General features: G+C 51.8%; 1 protein-coding gene, 2 non-coding genes and 1 pseudogene across 3 annotated transcripts in view; 3 read left to right on the top strand and 1 right to left on the bottom strand.

Annotated features, from left to right (window-relative positions):
* Positions 1-2,622: 2,622 nt before the first annotated feature.
* Positions 2,623-2,805, bottom strand: LOC140208769 (U2 spliceosomal RNA). The gene has a single exon (XR_011888924.1). It is a non-coding gene; the product is annotated as a U2 spliceosomal RNA (small nuclear RNA).
* Positions 2,806-9,434: 6,629 nt separating this feature from the next.
* LOC140208799 (U2 spliceosomal RNA) lies at positions 9,435-9,569 on the top strand (annotated as a pseudogene).
* A 5,073-nt stretch (positions 9,570-14,642) lies between these two features.
* Positions 14,643-14,827, top strand: LOC140208846 (U2 spliceosomal RNA). Its single transcript, XR_011888950.1, has one exon. It is a non-coding gene; the product is annotated as a U2 spliceosomal RNA (small nuclear RNA).
* Positions 14,828-18,520: 3,693 nt separating this feature from the next.
* The window catches only part of LOC140208324 (uncharacterized), a 38,653-nt gene continuing 35,764 nt past the window's right edge, over positions 18,521-21,409 (top strand). Inside the window, exon 1 of the mRNA XM_072276911.1 lies at positions 18,521-18,591. The gene's annotated coding sequence lies outside the window, so the exon portion shown is untranslated. The remainder of the gene's footprint in view (positions 18,592-21,409) is intronic.

Genomic DNA, 21,409 nt, shown 5'->3' with positions numbered 1-21,409 from the left:
GCCTCCTTCTCTCCAAAGAGTAAAGCCCTAGCTCCCTTAATCTCTGATCATAATGCATACTTTCTAAACCAGGCAGCATCCTGGTAAATCTCCTCTGTACCCTTTCCAATGCTTCCACATCCTTCCTTTCGTGAGGTGACCAGAACTGGACACAGTACTCCAAGTGTGGCCTAACCAGAGTTTTATAGAGCTGCATCATTACATAGTGATTCTTAAACTCTATCCCTCGACTTATGAAAGCTAACACCCCATAAGCTTTCTTAACTACCCTATCCACCTGTGAGGCAACTTTCAGGGATCTGTGGACATGCACCCCGAGATCCCTCTGCTCCTCCACACTACCAAGTATCCTGCCATTTACTTTGTACTCTGCTTTGGAGTTTGTCCTTCCAAACTGTACCATCTCACACTTCTCCGGGTTGAACTCCATCTGCCACTTCTCAGCCCACTTCTGCATCCTATCAATGTCTCTCTGCAATCTTTGACAATCCTCTACACTATCTACAACACCACCAACCTTTGTGTCGTCTGCAAACTTGCCAACCCACCCTTCTACCCCCACATCCAGGTCGTTAATAAAAATCACAAAAAGTAGAGGTCCCAGAACAGATCCTTGTGGGACACCACTAGTCACAATCCTCCAATCTGAATGTACTCCCTCCACCATGACCCTCTGCCTTCTGCAGGCAAGCCAATTCTGAATCCACCTGGCCAAACTTCCCTGGATCCCATGCCTTCTAACTTTCTGAATAAGCCTACCGTGTGGATCCTTGTCAAATGTCTTACTAAAATCCATATAGATCACATCCACTGCACTACCCTCATCTATATGCCTGGTCACCTCCTCAAATAACTATCAGGCTTGTTAGACACGATCTGCCCTTCACAAAGCCATGCTGAATGTCCCTGATCAGACCATGATTCTCTAAATGCCTATAGATCCTATCTCTCAGAATCTTTTCCAACAGCTTTCCCACCACAGACGCAAGGCTCACTGGTCTATAATTACCCAAACTATCCCTACTACCTTTTTTGATGGGGGACATTTTGGCCGATTCCCTGCCCTCCCCTTTAATGGCTGCACGCCAGGTTTAATTCCCAACCGTTCTAACGGAACTGGCTCCAGCCTGAAGCTGTCTGTCGTTCGGAGCGTTCCCACAGTGATGTATTTCCGCCTCCTGTCCAGTGGCACAGCTTCCAGTGGATGTGCGGGTTTGAGACTCCCCCACGAGACCCCGGGGAATTAGACAGGAAGAGCCCGGGGGCCGGGGCTCAGTCTGGGACACTGGTGTCCCGGGGCGGGATTATCCCGGGAGAGAATCCTTTTGCTCCCTTTGCTGAGGACGGTGCATTCGGCAGTCTGGCTGATATAATGATGTTAAATTGACAAATACCTCGGCAGTGACCCTGGATCTGCAGCGATCTCGGACACGGCCCTGAAGTGTGATTTTATAATCATCGGTTCCCCGATGCAGAGTGACGGTGAGAAACGGGACTGATTATTCAAACTGTCACCCGTTGTCACCGGTCAGTTAATTGTGTGTGATTCTGAGTGAGTCGGGAGCAGCTTATTTATCCCTGCACACGAGCAGCTCACACATTGTTTAATTTACATTTGTCATGATGAAATCAATAAACCACTGTAATTTCCTGTCTTGGTGTCAGACTCGAGTCTCACTAGAGGAGAAACAGTACCCTGGGGTTACTGCTGCCCACCGCACCCGGTGAACTGCAATAATGGTGTGAGCTCCTCACACTGGTACGGCAGCGTCTCAGCTCCAGGCTGAGGGATGTCAGTCTGATAGTGTCTGGTCCCCAGGATCTGTTCACTCCCCATCCCGGCTGACCACCGCATCCTCTCACGCCAGATACTCGCACTATCCTGATCCCCACCTTCCTGCGTGCTTTCTTGCTCTCACAGTCAAAAACAATAAAGGAGATTGGAAGCTCATATACTGTATAATATCGGACCCACGTCCACCAAGGTCGCAAACAGAAGGGAACAGAAGCAATCAACACGGGCTGAAGCTCCCTCTTTACAGACCTGGCACACAAACCCGGGGCCAGACAGAGTCAAGCTTCCTCCGCACAGACCCAGCTCACACCCCCACAATCAAAGCATCTCATAATCTTATACACCTCTATCCGGCCACCTCTCATCCTCTGTTGCTCCAAGGAGAAAAGGCCAAGTTCACTCAACCTATTCTCATAAGGCATGCTCCCCAATCCAGGCAATATCCTTGTAAATCTCCTCTGCACCCTCCCCATGGTTTCCATATCCTTCCTGTAGTGAAGCGACCAGATCTGAGCCAGTACTCCAAGTGGGGTCTGACCAGTGTCTATATAGCTGCAACATTACCTCTCGGCTCCTAAATTCAATGCCACGATTGTTGAAGGCCAATATACCGTACACCTTCTTAACCACGGAGTCAACCTGCACAGCTGCTTTGAGCATCCTATGGACTCGGACCTCAAGAACCCTCTGATGCTCCACACTGCCAGGAGTCTTACCATTAACACTACCTGTAAAAGTACAACGAAGGAATAGGGAAAAAGCCTAAGAAGGTTAATGCGTACGGATAACTGCATTCTACTCTTTATTTGTTGTTTAATCTCCCCGAGGGGAGGTGCAGCATTCCGAGGGGCACTGCAATACTGGGTCGATGCACGGAGTGGACGAAGGAAGCCCCTATTCCATCTTCCTGTTCCAAAAATCAATGTAATATATGGTCCCAGATAAGGGACGCATCAGATTTTAAACTGATAAGAACTGATTTTTTTGAAAAATATACTTTATTCAGAAATATTACAAAATAAAATTTGCAAAAAAACATTTGTTGACCCTAAGTTCTTATAGAATAAATAAAGTTATTTACAATAAATCATGTGTTTACTCTGTCCTTATTCAAAATAAAGATGTTTACAATAAATCATTCATTGACTCTCATTCCTTTACTGATGTTCCATTACAGTCTATACCTTTCCACATTTCCAGCCACTCCTGTAGCACGATGTTGATTCATCTATCCACACCACTGAGGAGAGGAATACTCTTCGCCACCCGACTCCTCGCACTCCCGCGCGCGGGTGACAAACCGAAAACTGTGGTCCTTCTCCACCCGGCTTTTGCGGTGGCTGCACCAAGTTTGAGTGCATCCCTCAGCACGTGATTTATAATTTAAATTTTTAATATTTACTATCGATTTGTACTCCAGGGAGCACGAAGAGCAGAATCAAATATCGCTGTGATGATTGTACGCTCTAGTATCAATTGTTTGGCAACAATAAAGTACTCCTGCAGCTGAGAATGTGCCAGTCGGCAGCACATTCTCCCACGGACATCTCCATGTGCTGGTAAATCATCAATTTTCGGGCCGACCGAAGAGCGTCCTTCACCGAGTTGATGATCTGACAGCAGCACCGGATGTTGGTCTCCGTGTGCGTCCCCGGGAACAGCCCGTAGATCAGAGAGTCCTCTGTTACGCAGCTGCTGGGGTTGAAACGTGACACCGTCCCTTCCGTCATCCTCCACACCCTCTCTGCGAACTGACAGTGTGCGAAGAGGTGGGTCACAGACTCCTCCTCACTGCAGTCCTCCCGTGAGCAGTGGGGAGCGGAGACGATGTTCCAGGCGTACAGGAGGGATCTGACTGGGAGGGCCCCTCTCATCGCCAGCCAGGCAAGGTCCTGGTGACTGTTGGTGAGGTCTGGCGATGAGGCATTTTGCCAGATGAACTGGATGGTCTGCTCAAGGAACCACCCCACTGTGTCCATCTCGTCCTTCTCCTGCAGTGCCTGCAGGACATTACGTGCCGACCACTGCCTGATGACCCTGTGGTCAAAGGCGTTCTCCTGGAAGAACTTTTCTATGAAGGACAGGTATGGCAGCAATGACCAGCTGACTGGGGCGTTGCGCGGGAGTGGGGCCAGACCCATCCTTCCTAGCCCGGGTGACAGGTACAACCTGGGCACATAGTGGTACTTGGTGCCCACATACCTGGGTTCTACACACAACCTGATGCAGCCACACACGAAGCTGGCCATCAGAATGAGGGCGACATTGGGGACGTTCTTGCCCTCATTATCCAGGGACTTGTGCATGACGGTCCGTCTCACCCGCTCCACCTTGGATCCCCAGACGAATCTGAAGACAGCTCGGGTGATTTCCGAGCTGTAGGAGCGGGGGACGGGCCACACCTGTGCCAAGTACAGCAGCCCTGAGAGCACCTCACACCTGATGACCAGGTTCTTGCCCGTTATCGACAGGGAGCGCCCTCCCCACAGTCCCAGTCTCTGTTTCACCTTGGCAGTCCGCTCCTGCCAGTTCTTGTTGCACGCCTCAGCCCCTCCAAACCAGATCCCCAACACCTTCACGTGGTCAGACCTGATGGCGAAGGGGACGTTGGATCGGTCCGGCCAGTTGCCGAATAGCATAGCTTCGCTCTTCGTGCGGTTGACCCTGGCCTCCGACACTAGCTCAAACTGTTCGCAGATGCCAATCAACCTGCAAACTGACCTCAGATCAGAGCAGAAGAGGGTGACGTCGTCCATGTTCAGGGAGGTTTTCACTTGGGTCCCTCCACTGCCTGGCAGCATCACCCCTCTTATGCCCTCATCCCTCCTGATGGCTTCGGCAAAGGGTTCAATGCAGCAAACAAGACAGGGGAGAGAGGTTTCCCACCCATTGACCTGGTCTGCACTACAGATGTCTGTGTCGAGCAGTCTGATCTGATTCCGGATTCCCTCCCCAAAACCAATTTTGGAGAGCACATCCGCCATGTACGTGTGCGATATCCTGTCGAAGACTTTCTCCTGGTCCAAGCTGACCAGGCAGGCGTTCACCCCCGTCCTGCACATCGGCGATGGTGTCCCTCAGCAGTGTGAGGCTGTCTGAGATCTTCCTGCCCGGTACAGCACAGGTTTGGTCCGGGTGGATCACCTGTCCCAGAGCAGACTCGACCCTGTTGGCAATGGCCTTCAACAGGATCTTATGGTCCACATTCAGGAGAGATGGGTCTCCAATTCCTGATGTCCTCCCTTTCCCCCTTCTGCTTGTAGATGAGGGTGATCGTGCCCTTCCTCATGGACTCTGACATACTGCCGGCCAGAAGCATAGCGTTGTACACTTCCAGCAGGTCTGGGCCCATCCAGTTCCACAGAGCCGAGTACAACTTAGCCGGTAAGCCGTCGCCTCCGGGAGTCTTACCCGACCCAAAGGAATGGATGGAGCCTGTCAACTTGACCAGAGTCAGTGGCTGATCCAGACTCTCCCGCTTGCCGTCGCCTAAGACCTGCGTGATAGATGACAGGAAGTTGCGGGAGGCTGTGGATTCTGTGGCCTTTTCATCGTACAGACCGGCATAGAAGGACCTGCAGATCCTCAGTATGTCATTCTACGAGGACACGACTGAGCCGTCCTCTTCCTTAAGGTTGAGGATCACAGAGCTCCCCTTGTGCACCTTCTGGAAGAAGAAGCCTGAGCACGTCTCGTCCTGCTCCACGGTTTGGACCCTTGATCGGTAGATGATCTTGGAGGATTCAGCGGCAAGGTGCTGGGCTTTCGGGCTCTTCACCTCTCGCAGTTCCTCCCCGACATCCACCCCCTTCGACTGCAGAAGGAGGAGTTACTGCAACTCTGTCTGGAGTTTACGCAGTTCCATATAACCATATAACAATTACAGCACGGAAAGAGACCATCTTGGCCCTTCTAGTCCACGCTGAATTCTTACTCTCACCTAGTCCCACCGACCTGCACTCAGCCCATAACCTTCCATTCCTTTCCTGTCCAATTTAACTTTAAATGACAACCTCAAACCTGCCTCGACCAGTTCCCTCTGCTCCTGGCTTGCTTTCTGGATACCCTTGCGTATGAAGAACTTCTTGATGTTCTCCTTGGTGGCTTCCCACCAGAGAACTGGGGAATCAAAGGTTTTCAAGGTTTTCCAACCTGTGTACTCCTCCTCTAGTCCTACTTGTAGCAGAAAGAGTGAAGATGTATCAATTAGTCGGCCAGGCAGCATCTCTAGGGAGAGGTACAGTCGACGTTTCAGGCCGAGACCCTTCCTTCAGTTAGTCCTGACGAGGGGTCTCGGCCTGAAACGTCGACTGTACCTCTTCCTGGAGATGCTGCCTGGCCTGCTGCGTTCACCAGCAACTTTGATGTGTGTTGCTTGAATTTCCAGCATCTGCAGAATTCCTCGTGTTTGTGCATCAGTTAGTGATCTCCAAACTGAGTTGGGTCTCACTGATGTAGAGGAGGCTACACTGGGAGGAAGAGTGATTATGAAAGAGGTGTAGGGATAGATGTAACACTTATTGTGGTTGCAGGGTGTTTGGCAGACGAGAGTCACAGCGAGAGTGATCCCTGTGATAAATGGAGACGGACGTGGAGAGGAAGATGTGCCTGGTGGTGAGATCCTGGTGGAGATAGTGGAAATTGCAGAGAATATGTTGAATGCAGAGCTTCAGTGAATGGCAGATGCAGAAAAGGTAATCCTATCGTTATTATGTCGTGGAGGGGACATGGGGAGAGGGCAGACGTGCAGGAAATGGAGGAGTTACGGGTGAGTTCTGTATTGATTGCAGTGGGCAGGAAACCCCTTTATTGATTGAAAAAAGATTTCTTGGATGTCCTAGCATGAAAAACCTCCTCATAAAATCAGATGCAGCAGAGACAAAGAAACTGAGAGAAGGGAATAGTATCCTTGAAAGTGACAGTGTGAGCAGAGTTTCCATAGGTCCATTTAATGTCAGAAAGTAACTGTTGTGGACAAGGTAACTGTGGGAGTCAGTAGGTTTGTTAAAGAGGCCAGAAGGTAATCCGTTTCTGGAGACAGAGAGAGACAGATCAGGAAAGGGGAGTGAGATCATGAAAATGGACCAAGCAAATTTGAGAGAGGGGGTGTATGTTGGTGGGAAAGTTAACAAATCTGACGACAACATGAGGAAATCTGCAGATGCTGGAATTTTAAGCAACACACATAAAAGTTGCTGGTGAACGCAGCAGGCCAGGCAGCATCTCTAGGAAGAGGTACAGTCGACGTTTCAGACCGAGACCCTTCGTCAGGGCTCCACACGGGAGCTGGAAACAGCATCAATGACGTCATCAATGTGGTGGAGAAAGTTTTACCTGTCTACCTTTGAACGCTCCAAAAACAGCCCAAAATTTTAAAACAACACCAAATTACTTCACTATACTCAATGCGGCACTAGCCAAAGGGCAGATTACAAATCATTTCCTTACTCAATGAGAAAGGTTCAATCTTCTTCCATGGTGTCAGGTAGTTTCTTTGCATCCCAATCGCAGTACTCTTGGCAACTCACAGCAGGCTGGTCCCAGGGTAACTCTGTAACCCAAAATCATAGTCAACCTTTATTGATCCTGGGGGAAATTGGTTTTCATTACAGTTGCACCATAAATAATAATAAAACCATAAATAGTTAAATAGTAATATGTAAATTATGCGAGGAAATAAGTCCAGGACCAGCCTATTGGTTCAGGGTGTCTGACCCTCCAGGGGAGGAGTTGTAAAGTTTGATGGCCACAGGCAGGAATGACGCTCTGTACTGCATCTCGGTGGAATGAGTCTCTGGCTGAATGTACTCCTGTGCCCAACCAGTACATCATGTAGTGGATGGGAGACATTGTCCAAGATAGCATGCAACTTGGACAGCATCCTCTCTTCAGACACCACCGTCAGAGAGTCCAGTTCCATCCCCACAACATCACTGGCCTTACGAATGAGTTTGTTGATTCTGTTCACACAAAATAATCTGCAGATGCTGGGGTTGTTGATTCTGTCGGTGTCTGCTACCCTCAGCCTGCTGCCTCAGAACACAACAGCAAACATGATAGCACTGGCCACCATCGACCCGTAGAACATGCATCATAAAGACCTGTGGCTAGTACATTCTGCCCAGGAGATGTGCCCTGGCACTGAAGAGCAATCTCCCTGTTCAATCACAGCTACACTACCATTTAAAAGAAAATGATTAAAATAAATTTGAGAAACTTCAGCCTTGCAAACAGCCAAGCTTTAAAGTTCCCAAACCACAGCGGGAGAAAGGCAAAGAAGTCAGAATGTTACAGTGCTGGTTATTTAACATTCTGTAATCTACAACTTAGTATTCTTCTATCACACCAATAGTGTTGAACGAATAGAGTTCACTGCATAGGGTTATTGAAACGCTAATCTGTGGCTGGTCCTGCAAAAAAAAAATTGCTCCCCAGGGATGGACGAAAGGAACTGGGAGAATAATATAACGACAGAATGGCAATCTTTTGAAATAAAATAAGTGCTGGGAATACTTGCCACTTTAGTCAGCATTTTGCAGAGAAATAGAGCAAATGTGTCAGGTTAATGGCTCTTAGAACTGATGAAAGATCACTGCCATGATTAAGAATCACATCTGAATCATTAACTGCTTCTTTCTCTACAGAATGCTGCATTACCACCAAATCCTTTTCGGCATTTTATGCCTCTTTTCCCCAGATTTCCACCTTTTTTTTTTCCTCCTTGGAGACGTAGTAAGTGATACAAGCCATAGGTCGGAGAATGTTGTTAAATGCTGGATGGAGCTGGACAAACTTAGGCAAATACGGAATGTTCATAATTACTTCCGGTATTTGGCTGGTGGGATACGGCAGAAAGGCCTTCGGATGTCAGGAAAGTAGTATACCCACATTCTCCCGATTATCTCCGATTTGTTAATGGAACCAGTTCTGGTCAACAAGCTTTCTTTACCAATGAAGTCCAGCCGGACGGTTAGATTATTTTCTGTGGAAATAATCCATTGACTGCAATGCCGTTATTTGCCACATGCCAGCTCACACTTAAATATTGTCCGAGTTGCAACCCTACCCCCTCCCTTTCATCCGACTCTATCCCGTCCCTCTCCCCGACCAACTCAACTACCCATCGTCCCCCATCAAACGACCTCACTTACCCCATTTACAACCCTCTCCTTCTTCGCAATCCCCAGCCATCGCTTCCACCCGATGTTCCTAGCCACCCTCCTCCCGTTTCCGGAGGACCCCTCCCCAATCACCTGCCCCGCCAGGCTCGCCAAACGACCCGGCCGCAACTTCGCTTCTCTCGCTGCAACGCCTTCCGTAAACGTCATCACGCTTGCAATGACATCAGACGCTAGAGGGCGGGCAGAACAGCTGAGGAGGAGGAGTTTGCATACAAACCAGGGCCGCCTCTCTCATTTGGTTGGCGGAATATCCGCTATTTTACATGATCAGCTGTATTCCGAAAGAGATTTCGCGACAAGGGAGAAAAATACAACTTATGTCAAAGACTGAGCGAAATTACACCAAACCTACTTCAAAAGTTGAAGAGAGGTAGGATAAATCGGTGTCCTGTAGACAGTCGGTCCAACTTAATAGAGGGAGGACTAGCAAGATCCGAAAGGGTCCGGACATTTGTGGTATTGCTTCTCGGCCTTTTGGCTAAGATCAAGTGTAGTATCTGTTCTTATCAGACCAGAAGGCGGAGGAGGAGGAGAGTTCGCGCTGACGCAGGGGTGGATCCTAATGCTGATTGGCCTCCAATCTAACACCCCATACCAGCGACGACAGCAGTGAGTTAGAAGATGGCAGCAGCGAGCAGTACATCAGCTCGAGGCCAGGGTATCAAGAACACTGTCAGGCTGACAGTGCGAGACCGGAACGGGGGCACCGGCTTCACCCGAGAGACCTTCATCCGGAAGGTCTTGCTGGATTGCTGCGGATTTACGCCCGATGACATCTACTGCGTCCAGGACTTCGCAGGCTTCTTCGATGTCACTTTCCGGCAGGCTGCAGGGTGGCAGAAGCTGTACCAGCAGCTTCAGCTGAAGGGGACAGAGGCGCCGCTGTCGCTGCTGAAAGCACAGCCCCTCTTTGCAACGGCTACGCAACAGGAAAGGACAATCACGGTGCACATGTTCAACCCGCACGTGCCAGTGGTAGATGTCCTTACGTTCCTCGCTCGGTATGTGGAGAGCGTAGGAACACCAGCAGACGTGAAGGACAGGCTGGGAATCTGGACCAGCAAACGGCAGGTGAAGGTGAAGCTGAGGTTGGATTCCAACGGCGGCATCATCCACCCCCCCTCCGTCTTCGCCATCGGAGGGAACCGAGGGCACATGGTGTACGCGGGACAACCCAGGGTGTGCCGAAACTGCGGCAAGGAAGGGCACATCGCAGCCCAGTGCAGGGTGGTGATGTGCAAGAACTGTAAAATGGAAGGCCACCTGACCAAAGACTGCACGCAGGCCAAGGCCTGCAACCTCTGCGGACAGGCCGGCCACCTGCACAGAGCCTGCCCGAAGCGTGGGGGCACCTACGCACAGGCGACCAGGGGAGGTGCTGGCCCTGAAAGGGCCCAGGCTGATGCGGACGTACCCGCCAGCGCTGCAGATGAGGCACCCGACAGGACGGAGGACGAGACCAGGGAGGAAGGTGCAAGCACCCCAAGACCTGCCACCCCACTGCAGACCCTCCAGGACCAGGCAAACGACCAGCAGGAGTCCATGGAGGAGGGGAGAGCGGAGGGGGAAACCGAATGGAAGGTCGTGAAACGAAAAAAGACCCAAAAGGCGGCGGCCAAGCGACAGAAGGCGGAGCAACGCCAGAAAAGGGCAGGGAACCACGCAGCCCCTGGTACCCTGTCCTCTTCAGAGGAGGAAGGAGTTGGGGGAGGCCAGCAGCCCCGGCGGAAGAAGCGGCTGGCAGAACAGGTGGAGAGGAGGAGAGAGAGGGGAGAAAGTCTGCTGGCCACCCCCCAAGTACAGGAGGCGGAGAGCAGCAGACGCACAGAGCTCCGGGAATCCGGGAGCAGAGCCACGGCTGGTACCCAGCAGCCGGAAGGGGAAGCAGCCCAGGAAGTCAGCAACCCCCCGGGCCCAGACCCAGAACCAGAACGGCCACACACGGAGGAGTACTACCAGCAGTACCTGAGCCCACAGGAGGTGGAAAACTTCACAAAGGCGGTGGGAATGAAGGCTCAGGATGGCAAGAGTGAGGACGGAGAGCAGCCAAAATAAAAGACTTAACGATGGCAGACCTTAAATTGGCGTGCTTGAATGTGCGAAGTTTGAAGAGTACTGGGCGATGCGTCAGCACGCTCCAGTACCTGGACACTGTAAAGGCCGATGTGACCTTCCTCCAGGAGTGTGGACTACCACATCTCCGTAACTACCGGAGGTGGTCACGGTGGTGGAAAAAAGGTTTGTCGGTGTGGTCGGGGGGCAACGATTGTCGCGCTTCCGGCCTGGGGATTCTGCTGCGGGGAGGCAACTTCTCAATCACCCAAGTTAAAGAGGTGGTTGCGGGGCGCCTCCTGGTAGCAGACGTCAAATACCGGGGCACTCCGCTCCGGCTGATCAACATGTACGCCTCCCCCGTGCGGAGCGAGCGGCTGGCCGTCTTCGAGCAGCTCCCACGGCTGCTGGTGACGACCCAGCCGGTCGTTCTGGCCGGAGACTTCAATTGCACCATTGATGCGGCTGGAGGACCCGGCAGTGCCGACGGCAGGCTAGACAGTACCTCTAGACTCCTGAGGGAAACGGTGAAGACAGCCAAGCTGCGCGACGCCTTTGGCACCCCCACAGGTGGAGCACAGCCGCAAGCCACCTGGACACGATCGGACGGCTCAGCCCGCTCCCGGATCGACTTCCTCTTCCTGTCTGAGTCCCTCACGGTCAGGTCCACCGACGTCACGCCGGTGTTCTTCTCTGACCACTGCCTTCTGAGAGCCACCTGTCACTTACGGGAGGACCAGAAGGCAGGCAGGGGGACGTGGAAGCTGAACGTAAAGCTGCTGACCCCAGAGAACATCGAGGAACTAGAGAGGGAGTACACAGGTTGGAGAACCTTGAAAGCCTTCTTTGATTCCCCGGTTCACTGGTGGGAAGCCACCAAGGAGAACATTAAGAGGTTCTTCATCCGCAAGGGTATTCAGAAGGCAAGGCAGGAGCAGAGGGAACTGCGTAAACTCCAGACAGAGTTGCAGCAACTTCTCCTTCTGCAGTCGAAGGGGGTGGATGTCAGGGAGGAACTGCGAGAGGTGAAGGGCCGGCAAGCCCAGCACCTCGCCGCTGAATCCTCCAAGATCATCTTCCAATCAAGGGTCCAAACCGTGGAGCAGGACGAGACGTGCTCACGCTTCTTCTTCCAAAAGGTGCACAGGGGGAGCTCTGTGATCCACAACCTTAAGGAAGAGGACGGCTCAGTCGCGTCCTCGCAGACCGACATACTGAGGATCTGCAAGTCCTTCTATGCCGGTCTGTACGAGGAAAAGGCCACAGAATCCACAGCCTCCCGCAACTTCCTGTCGTCTATCACGCAGGTCTTAGACGACGGCAAGCGGGAGAGTCTGGATCAGCCACTGACCCTGGACGAGCTGACAGGCTCCATCCGTTCCTTCGGGTCGGGTAAGACTCCCGGAAGCGACGGCTTACCGGCCGAGTTGTACTCGGCTCTGTGGAACTGGATGGGCCCAGACCTGCTGGAAGTGTACAACGCTATGCTTCTGGCCGGCAGTATGTCTGAGTCCATGAGGAAGGGCATCATCACCCTCATCTACAAGCAGAAGGGGGAAAGGGAGGACATTAGGAATTGGAGACCCATCTCTCTCCTGAATGTGGACTACAAGATCCTGTCCAAGGCTATCGCCAACAGGGTCAAGTCTGCTCTGGGACAGGTGATCCACCCGGACCAAACCTGTGCTGTACCGGGCAGGAAGATCTCAGACAGCCTCGCGCTGCTGAGGGACACCATCGCCTACGTGCAGGACAGGGGGGTGGATGCCTGCCTGGTCAGCTTGGACCAGGAGAAAGCCTTCGACAGGATATCGCACACGTACATGGCGGACGTGCTCTCCAAAATGGGATTTGGGGAGGGAATCCGGAATTGGATCAGACTGCTCTACACAGACATCCGTAGTGCAGTCCAGGTCAACGGGTGGGAAACAGACAGCTTCCCCATCAGGTCTGGAGTCAGGCAGGGCTGCCCCCTCTCCCCTGTCTTGTTTGTCTGCTGCATAGAACCCTTTGTGGAAGCCATCAGGAGGGATGAGGGCATAAGAGGGGTGACGCTGCCAGGCAGTGGAGGGACCCAAGTGAAAACCTCCCTGTACATGGACGACGTCACCGTCTTCTGCTCTGATCCGAGGTCAGTTCGCAGGTTGATTGGCACCTGCGAACAGTTCGAGCTAGCGTCGGGGGCCAGGGTCAACCGCACAAAGAGCGAAGCCATGCTCTTTGGCAACTGGCCCGACCGATCCAGCGTCCCCTTCACCATCAGGTCTGACCACATGAAGGTGTTGGGGATCTGGTTCGGAGGGGCTGAGGCGTGCAACAAGAACTGGCAGGAGCGGACTGCCAAGGTGAAACAGAAACTGGGACTGTGGGGAGGGCGCTCCCTGTCGATAACGGGCAAGAACCTGGTCATCAGGAGTGAGGTGCTCTCAGGGCTGCTGTACTTGGCGCAGGTCTGGCCCGTCCCCCGCTCCTACAGCTCGGAAATCACCCGGGCTGTCTTCAGATTCGTCTGGGGATCCAAGATGGAGCGGGTGAGACGGACCGCCATGCACAAGTCCCTGGACAACGGGGGCAAGAACGTCCCCAATGTCGCCCTCACCCTGATGGCCAGCTTCGTATGTGGCTGCATCAGGTTGTGTGTAGAGCCCAGGTATGTGGGCACCAAGTACCACTATGTGCCCAGGTTCTACTTGTCGCCCTGGCTGCGAAGGATGGGTCTGGCCCCACTCCCGCGCAACGCCCCAGTCAGCTGGTCGTTGCCGGCATACCTATCCCACGTAGCAAAGTTCTTCCAGGAGAACGCCTTTGACCACAAGGCCACCAGGCAGTGGTCGGCACGAAGTGTCCTGCAGGCACTGCAGGAGAAGGACGTGATGGACACAGTGGGGTGGTTCCCTGAGCAGACTGTCCAGTTCATCTGGCAAAATGCCTCATCGCCAGATCTCACCAACAGGCACCAAGACCTCGCCTGGCTGGCGGTGAGAGGGGCCCTCCCAGTCAGAGCCCTCCTGTACGCCCGGAACGTCGTCTCCGCACCCCACTGCCCACGGGAGGACTGCAGTGAGGAGGAGTCTGTGACCCACCTCTTTGCACACTGCCAGTTCGCAAAGAGGGTGTGGAGGAGGATGGACGGGCTAGTGTCACGTTTCATCCCCAGCAGCTGCGTGACAGAGGACTCTCTGATCTACGGGCTGTTCCCGGGGACGCACACGGAGACCAACATCCGGTGCTGCTGGCAGATCATCAACTCGGTGAAAGACGCTATTTGGTCAGCCCGAAACTTGATGATCTACCAGCACATGGAGATGTCAGTGGGAGAATGCTGCCGACTGGCACACTCTCGGCTGCAGGAGTACGTGCTGAGGGACGCACTGAAACTCGGTGCAGCCACCGCAAGGGCCCGGTGGGGGAGGACCACAGTATAGGTTTCTCCACCCGTGGGAGTGGGAGGGGTCGGTGGGCGGGGAGTATACCCCTCAACAATGAGATGCAAAGCTGAACTACTGGAGTGCCACGTGGGTGGCTATAAACACGGGTATTTTACTGAGTATAATGGAAACGTATGTAAAGGATGAAAAGTTATTGAATGGTTTATTGTATATATTTATTTTTGAATAAAGTATATTTTGAAATATAAAAAAAAAAATCTGTTCTTATCAGTTTAATATCTGATACGTCCCTTATCTGGGGACCATATATTAAATTGATTTTTGGAACAGGGAGATGGAATAGGGGCTTGCTCCGTCCACTCCGCGCATCGACCCGGTATTGCAGTGCCTCCGGGAACGGTGCACCTCCCCTCGGGGAAACTAACAACAACTGAAAAATAGAATCCGGTTGTCTCCATGCTTCCTGTTTCTGCCCCGTACTTTTCGCAGGCTACATTTGTTTTTAATGAGGGGACACAGCAGCTCAAAGGCAACCATGGGAAAATGGCAACAGAAACAGCACGCACACAATTTACAGCAGTCGTGGATAAAGTCAGGTCGGCAGTAAAACACACGCAGACGATTAATAACGAACGTGGGAATAAAGTACACACACAGACATCCAAGGGAAAAGTCAATACGATGCCCGAGCCCCTTCACTGTACAGGCACGGCTCAATGCTATCAGGGACAATCACCAACCCTATTCAATGCACAGCTTACCAACAATTTCCTCCAGCGCTGTTCCACGGTTCTCAGCCTGGAATGAAGCAGAGTGGTCCCTCGGAAATGGCAAAGAGAGCGTCCAGCCCTTTTCATGCAGGAAGGCTGAAGTGCCCGGCCCAGGTAATTCACAGGAACGCTAACGGCTCGGTGCCGGCAGGGTTAAGCTGATTACAAGGCCGGTGGTTAGGTGTGCAGTGATGGGCGAGGAGGGGTCAATCCTTGATTGGCAGGGGGCGTGTCTTCTGACCAGGCGTGGGCAGTGCTGTCACGTGACAGTCAGCACAGTCCACCCCTCGGCAGCCTCGCCACTCGCCAGGCGTTACCGCAGTGAAAAGGAAAGGAATACATCTTACTCTATTTATAAGGTGAACGCTATATCTGACTATACAGAACTAAAGAAAGACAGACGTGCTCTTAAAAATTTGGCAGACAACATAATATACACACAGCGATGATAAATAACGAGAATGAGTGCAATCGCCCAGTTGCCCACCACCCCACCGCCACAAAGCTCCTTCCACAGGGTGCAGAGGTCAGGGTTGGGGATCCATGTCCATGTACAGCTGCCTGCGCGTAAAACGGGGAGGGCTTGTCTCCAGCCCTTGCCTCTGCCCCCACTGCATCTATTCAAGGAGGGTGATACCATCCCGCACGGTCCTCCCGTTAGCTGGTGTCATGAGGGGCAGGATCACTGACTATATCGGGGTGCGCGGTGCTGACCAGGTATCCTGTGAGGGTACCGGTCACCCGGGTGTTTTATAAAAAATTACGGTCGCAGGCTCCCTGGTAGATGCCGTTGACCAGCGCCCACTCTCTAACAACCCGGGTGCCCTGACTGACCGTATCCGATTGCGGGCGCCGGTGTAGATCCCACTCCAGGAGGGTGGGGTATCGGACCCTCACAGCGGTCACCACCCGATCCCACAGGGTAGAGCCTACCCGGATCTTCGGCTGCGGCGCCCGTGGGGCGTTGTTGATCAGACAGGCTCCCCGGGGCGCTCGCCTCTTGATCAGAGAGGCTCATGTTGGGGCCCCCCTCATCCCACAGCCGGAGCAGCCCCGCGGCCAGGTGCTCGCAACGTGGGTCCAACTGCTCGGGCCAGTCCACCGGTTTACCGTGGTCCGCCAGGCCTCAAATCCCTCTCTCGTCGGTCCAGCCGGGAATCCTACGCTCGGTGCCTGTACTGGCCATTTTGCCCCTGTTCCAGAACACTTTCCCCACGCAGCGCCAGTGAGGAAACAGATTCTGCAGGTCTCAAAGTCAAGGGCTCTGGGCTCACAGTCTGGGTAGTGAAGGATTTTATTTACAGAAGGCAAACGGGGGAAAATGGCAACGGAAGCAACACGCGCACAACTTACAGTAGTCGGATCAGCAATAAATCACATTAAATCGCGTGGGGACAAAGTATACAACCACCCTTGACTTTGTGCAGGCGCGGCTCTTCTGCTTAGGGACAATATCCACACTCCCAACCCTATTCAAAGCACAACTCACGGACAGCAGGGTGGTCCCTCGGAGGTAGCACAAAAGAGAAAGGGTCACGCACACGTGGGCTGCTTTATAGGTCTGGAAGGTCCAGCCCAGGTGATTCACAGGGAAGCCAATGGCTCGGTGCCAGCAGGGTTAAACTGATTACAAAGGCCAATTACCCGAGGCCAAGTACAAGGCTAATTAACGAGGCCAATGGTGAGGTGTGCATTGATAGGCGAGGCGGGGTCAAACCTTGATTGGCAGGTGACGTGTTTCCGGCCAGGTAAATGGGCAGAGCCGTCACGTGACGGTCCCGACCCCCCCCCCCCTCCCCCCCCCCCCGTCCAGATGCCAACTGCGTTTCATTGGCTTTGTATCTGGAGTCGGCACAATGACAAAGCTGCGTCCGGTCTGATCTAATCACTCAATTCAGACCCAAACAGGAAATGTGCAGGTTTCATTTAAACCCCTCCATGTGTATAAACACTAATTACTATTCACATTCCTCCAGCCTCACTGGACAGGAAACATCAAGTGAGAAACAGCAGGAGGTGGCCATTCAGCCCCTCTAACCACCAACAAGCTGACGGCTGCTCTCCCATCTCAGCCACATGTTTCTGCCCGATCCTCATTTCCTCGATCCCTTCGGTCTCCACACATCTGCCGGCCTCTGTTTTATGTGAGGATGATCACTGAGTCTTCACCGGCCTCTGTGGTGGGGATTTACAGACATTCACCACCCTCGGAGTGGAGACATTTCCCCTCATCTCAGTCCCGGACAGTCCATCCCCTTTTTCAGAGACTGGGATCCCTGGTTCAGCCGGTAATGATGTTGTGCATTTCAATGTGTTCAACTCTCAGTCCTCGATTCTCTAAATGAAAGGGTTATCGCATTTGATCTTTCTTCATATGATGACCCCACCACTCCAGGGATCAGTCTGGTGAATCTTCATTGCACTCTCCATAACAAATACTCTCTAACCTCTTTGTTAATCCTCTATGGAATTAATTTCCATCTTCTGCAGCCCCGTGTTGCCCCAACCACTCACCTCCCACCCCGTCACTATTTCCACCTTCCCACCTCCCCCTCACCTGGATCCACCTCTCACTCCCCAGCTCTTGCCCCATCCCCACCCCTCACCTCTTTTCTCGGACTATTTCCCGTCCACTCTCAGTCCAGAGGGAGGGTCTCGGCCCGAAATGTTGACGGTCCATTTCCCTCCACAGATGCTGCCCGACCCACTGAGTTCCTCCGGCAGTTTGTTCTTTGGTCTGTGTGACCCGTGTTAGTGTGGGGAGCGGGATTTTACACCATATTCCCGGTACAGTCTCAACAAAACACAAATAATTGTCACTTTGCCCGGACCATTGGCCCCGCTTGCAGGGCAACAGTCTGCCGGTGTTTGCCCCCCAATGTGGTGAATCGCCACCACCGTGGGCTCAGACATTTCCACAGATGAGCCCCTCCTGTCCCCACCGGGACAAACATCCTGTCCGCCCCCTCTCTCACCGTCTTCATCCTCTCCCTCCCCGGGGAACCGGCATCAAACCGACGGGCCGAGCGGTCTCCTCCTACCTCTCAGCGACACACCAGACTCCGGCCGCAGGAGACGCTTCACAAACGCCCCAACTTCCCTCGGAGGGAAATGGAAATAAATCAGAAAGCGGACATTTACTTTGACGGTTGTCCCGCCGTGACGGAAAGTTCGGGAGACGGTGTCAGCGGGGGTAACGCCCTCTCGGCTGGTCCACCTCCGCTATTGGTTGGAAGCAGTGATTGACACTGCTTCGCACCAATGGGAATAGCGCAGCGCGTGACTCCTCTGTTCCCAGCGGTGGGGGAGGAGCTGCTCACGTGATTAGTTTCCCAGCCGTTAAACCGACCAAGCTCGAGCTCACCAGCGCGCGGGGCACAAAAGGCCCCGGATGATCGGTTGAGGTGAGAAGGGATCTCCGGGTTGGGGGTCTCACCGGGCGGCGTTTTCAACACCGACTTCGGGTAGTTGCTGTGACTCCGGACTCCGTGACCCGCAATCCCGGGACAGTCCTGCTCTCTTCCCTCTCTCTCAGCCCCACCATCCGTACACGGGCCCCGGGGAGCTTCCGGCTGATGAGGGAATGGGAACCGATGGGTCTCTCAGACAGAGCTGAGCTCCAGCTGTCTAAATGCAAGGATCGGGAACTCGGAGAAAGGGAACAAAATCTTTTACATCAGCTGTTGTGAAAATCACCTTTGTTCTGTCTCCAGTCACAAACCAGAGAAAATCTGCAGATGCTGGAAATCCGAGCAACACACACAAATTGCTGGAGGAACTCAGCATTAGTACTCTTTTCCATAGATGCTGCCTGGCCTGCTGAGTTCCTCCAGCATTTTGTGTCTGTTGCTTGTTCCACCTCCTCTTGTTCTGGACTTTTCTACCCGTGAGAACATGTTTTGTCCCACTCTCTCTGGGTACATAATGATATCAAACACCTTTGCCCTGGGCAACAAGTAGCTTTCACATCACAAATGTGCCAGACTCCAATGAGACAGACTACTGCCCTTCCCTTCATATTCATTGGCATTGCCATCACTGAGTTCACCACCGTCAGTCACCTGGGGGAGGGTTCAGGGGAAATATTTATGTACAATACAGAAACTGGTGTTACCTGTGTGTATTGTGGGGATGCAAAAGTTGCTGGAGAATTTGCAAGTGGGAAGAAATGGAGTGATATTTGAAATCTGCCTTTTTATAGCATCATTTAGCAAGCAAATCACATATGGACAGTGTGCAAAAGCTGTGGTGAGAAAATCCTTCATTACCCACTACAGGCCTGCTACATAGGTTATGTGAGAGTGCAGATGAACTTGATCAAACCTAGAGGACATCAAAGTTTTTATTGACAGTGATTGCTAGCTGTTAAAATGAATAGCTCAAAATATAAAATTTAGTGCCCACACATTGTCACCAGGCAAAAAATTGCACAGCACAAGATTTTTCCGCACACTAGTCATTACAAATTAGAGGGGAGACCTCCAGTGTCCCCGATGCCCTCACCTACAAGATGTGCACCCAGCTGCAGCTTGTAACCCTGCACTTTAAATAGTTGGAACTTGAAATGGATGAATTCTGGATCATCTAGGAGTCGGAGGGGGTGATTGATATGACATGAAGAGAGGTGAGTTACACCCAACGTGCAGGACACAGGAAACTGGGTGAGAGTCAGGAAGGGGAATGAGGGTAAACAGCCATTGCAGGAGACTCTTGTTGCCATCCCCCACAACAACAGGTAGACCACTTTAGAAACTCTTGGTGGGGATTACCTGACTGACCAAAGTCAAAGGGATGATAGGGGATTTGTTAGTTGAGGAACAGAACTAAAAGGGAATGAATATCCTAATGGTAAGGCTTGCTAGTGCATACCTGTGGGGTGGGTGGTTAAACTGAAGTTACAGGGAGTATTGGAGCCAGAATGATAGAACAGATAGTGAAGAGGGTGAATTGAATTGAATTGACCTTATTATTTTCATCCTTCATATACATGAGGAGTAGAAATCTTTGCATAACGTCTTCATCTAAATGTGCAATTTATAGTAACTTATAATAATTAATATGTACAACAGGGCATTCAGTGTAACATAGAAATACAATTGTACCAGCATGAATGAATCAGTCTGATGGCCTGGCGAAAGAAGCTGTCCTGGAGCCTGCTGGTCCTGGCTTTTATGCTGTGGTAGTGTTTCCCGGATGGTAGCAGCTGCAACATTCTGTGGTTGGGGTGACTCAGCTCCCCAATGATCCAACGGGACCTTTTTACACAATAATGTTAATATCCTGGATAGGGGAAAGTTCACATATACAGTTGGGCTGGGCTGTCTGCACCACTCTCTGCAGAGTCCTGCGACTGAGGGAAGTATTGTTCCCATCTCAGACAGTGATGCAGACTCTCAGGATGCGCTCAATTGTGCCCCTGTAGAAAGTTCTTGGGATTTGAGGAGCCATACCAAACTTCTTCAACAGTCTGAGGTGAAGGAGGCACTGTTGTGCCTTTCTCACCACACAGCCAGTATGAACAGACCAGGTGAGATCCTTGGTGATGTTTATGTTAAGGAATTTGAAGTTGTTCACCCTTTCAACAGCAGATCCATTGATGTCTCCATTTCTCTGTAGTCCACAACCAGCTCCTTTGTTTTTTGCAAGATTGAGGGAGAGGTTGTTTTCTTGACACCAGACAGATGTTGTTCAGACCTCAGAGAAAGTCAGTAATCAAAAGGTTGAGCATGGCGCAGTGACTCTCCTAAGCTGTCTATATCACAATGCAAGGAGCATCATAGGAAAGCTAGATGAGCCCAGGACGGAATTATGATATTGTAGCCATTATTGGGAGTTGGTTGCACCCAACAGTGAGGGATTTAAAGGAACAAATTTGTAGAGAGATCGCAGACTGTGCCAAGAAACAAGGGTTGAGATTGTAAGCGATTTTAAATTTCCATATATTGACTAGGACCCCACACCGTAAAAGGACAAGATGGAGTAGAGCTTGTCAAATGTGCCCTTAATCAGTACGTAGAATTTCCAGCATAGAAATGTGGAATAAGCTATTAGGAAATGATCCAGAGAGAGTGACAGAAATTACTGTATGGGAACACTTTGTATCCAGTGATCATAATGCCATGAGATTTTTTTTAGCTGTCTTCTGTTGGTTTTTAAAAGTTTCCCAATATTTTTTGTTCTTTCTGCCCTCTCTTTGGCTTTTATGTTGGTTTTGACTTCTCA

The sequence above is a fragment of the Mobula birostris genome, chromosome 13 (assembly GCF_030028105.1).
Source record: "Mobula birostris isolate sMobBir1 chromosome 13, sMobBir1.hap1, whole genome shotgun sequence".
Lineage (NCBI taxonomy): Eukaryota > Metazoa > Chordata > Chondrichthyes > Myliobatiformes > Myliobatidae > Mobula > Mobula birostris.
The sequence above is the reverse complement of the archived record's forward strand: the minus strand, read 5'-3'. Positions and strand labels throughout refer to the sequence as shown.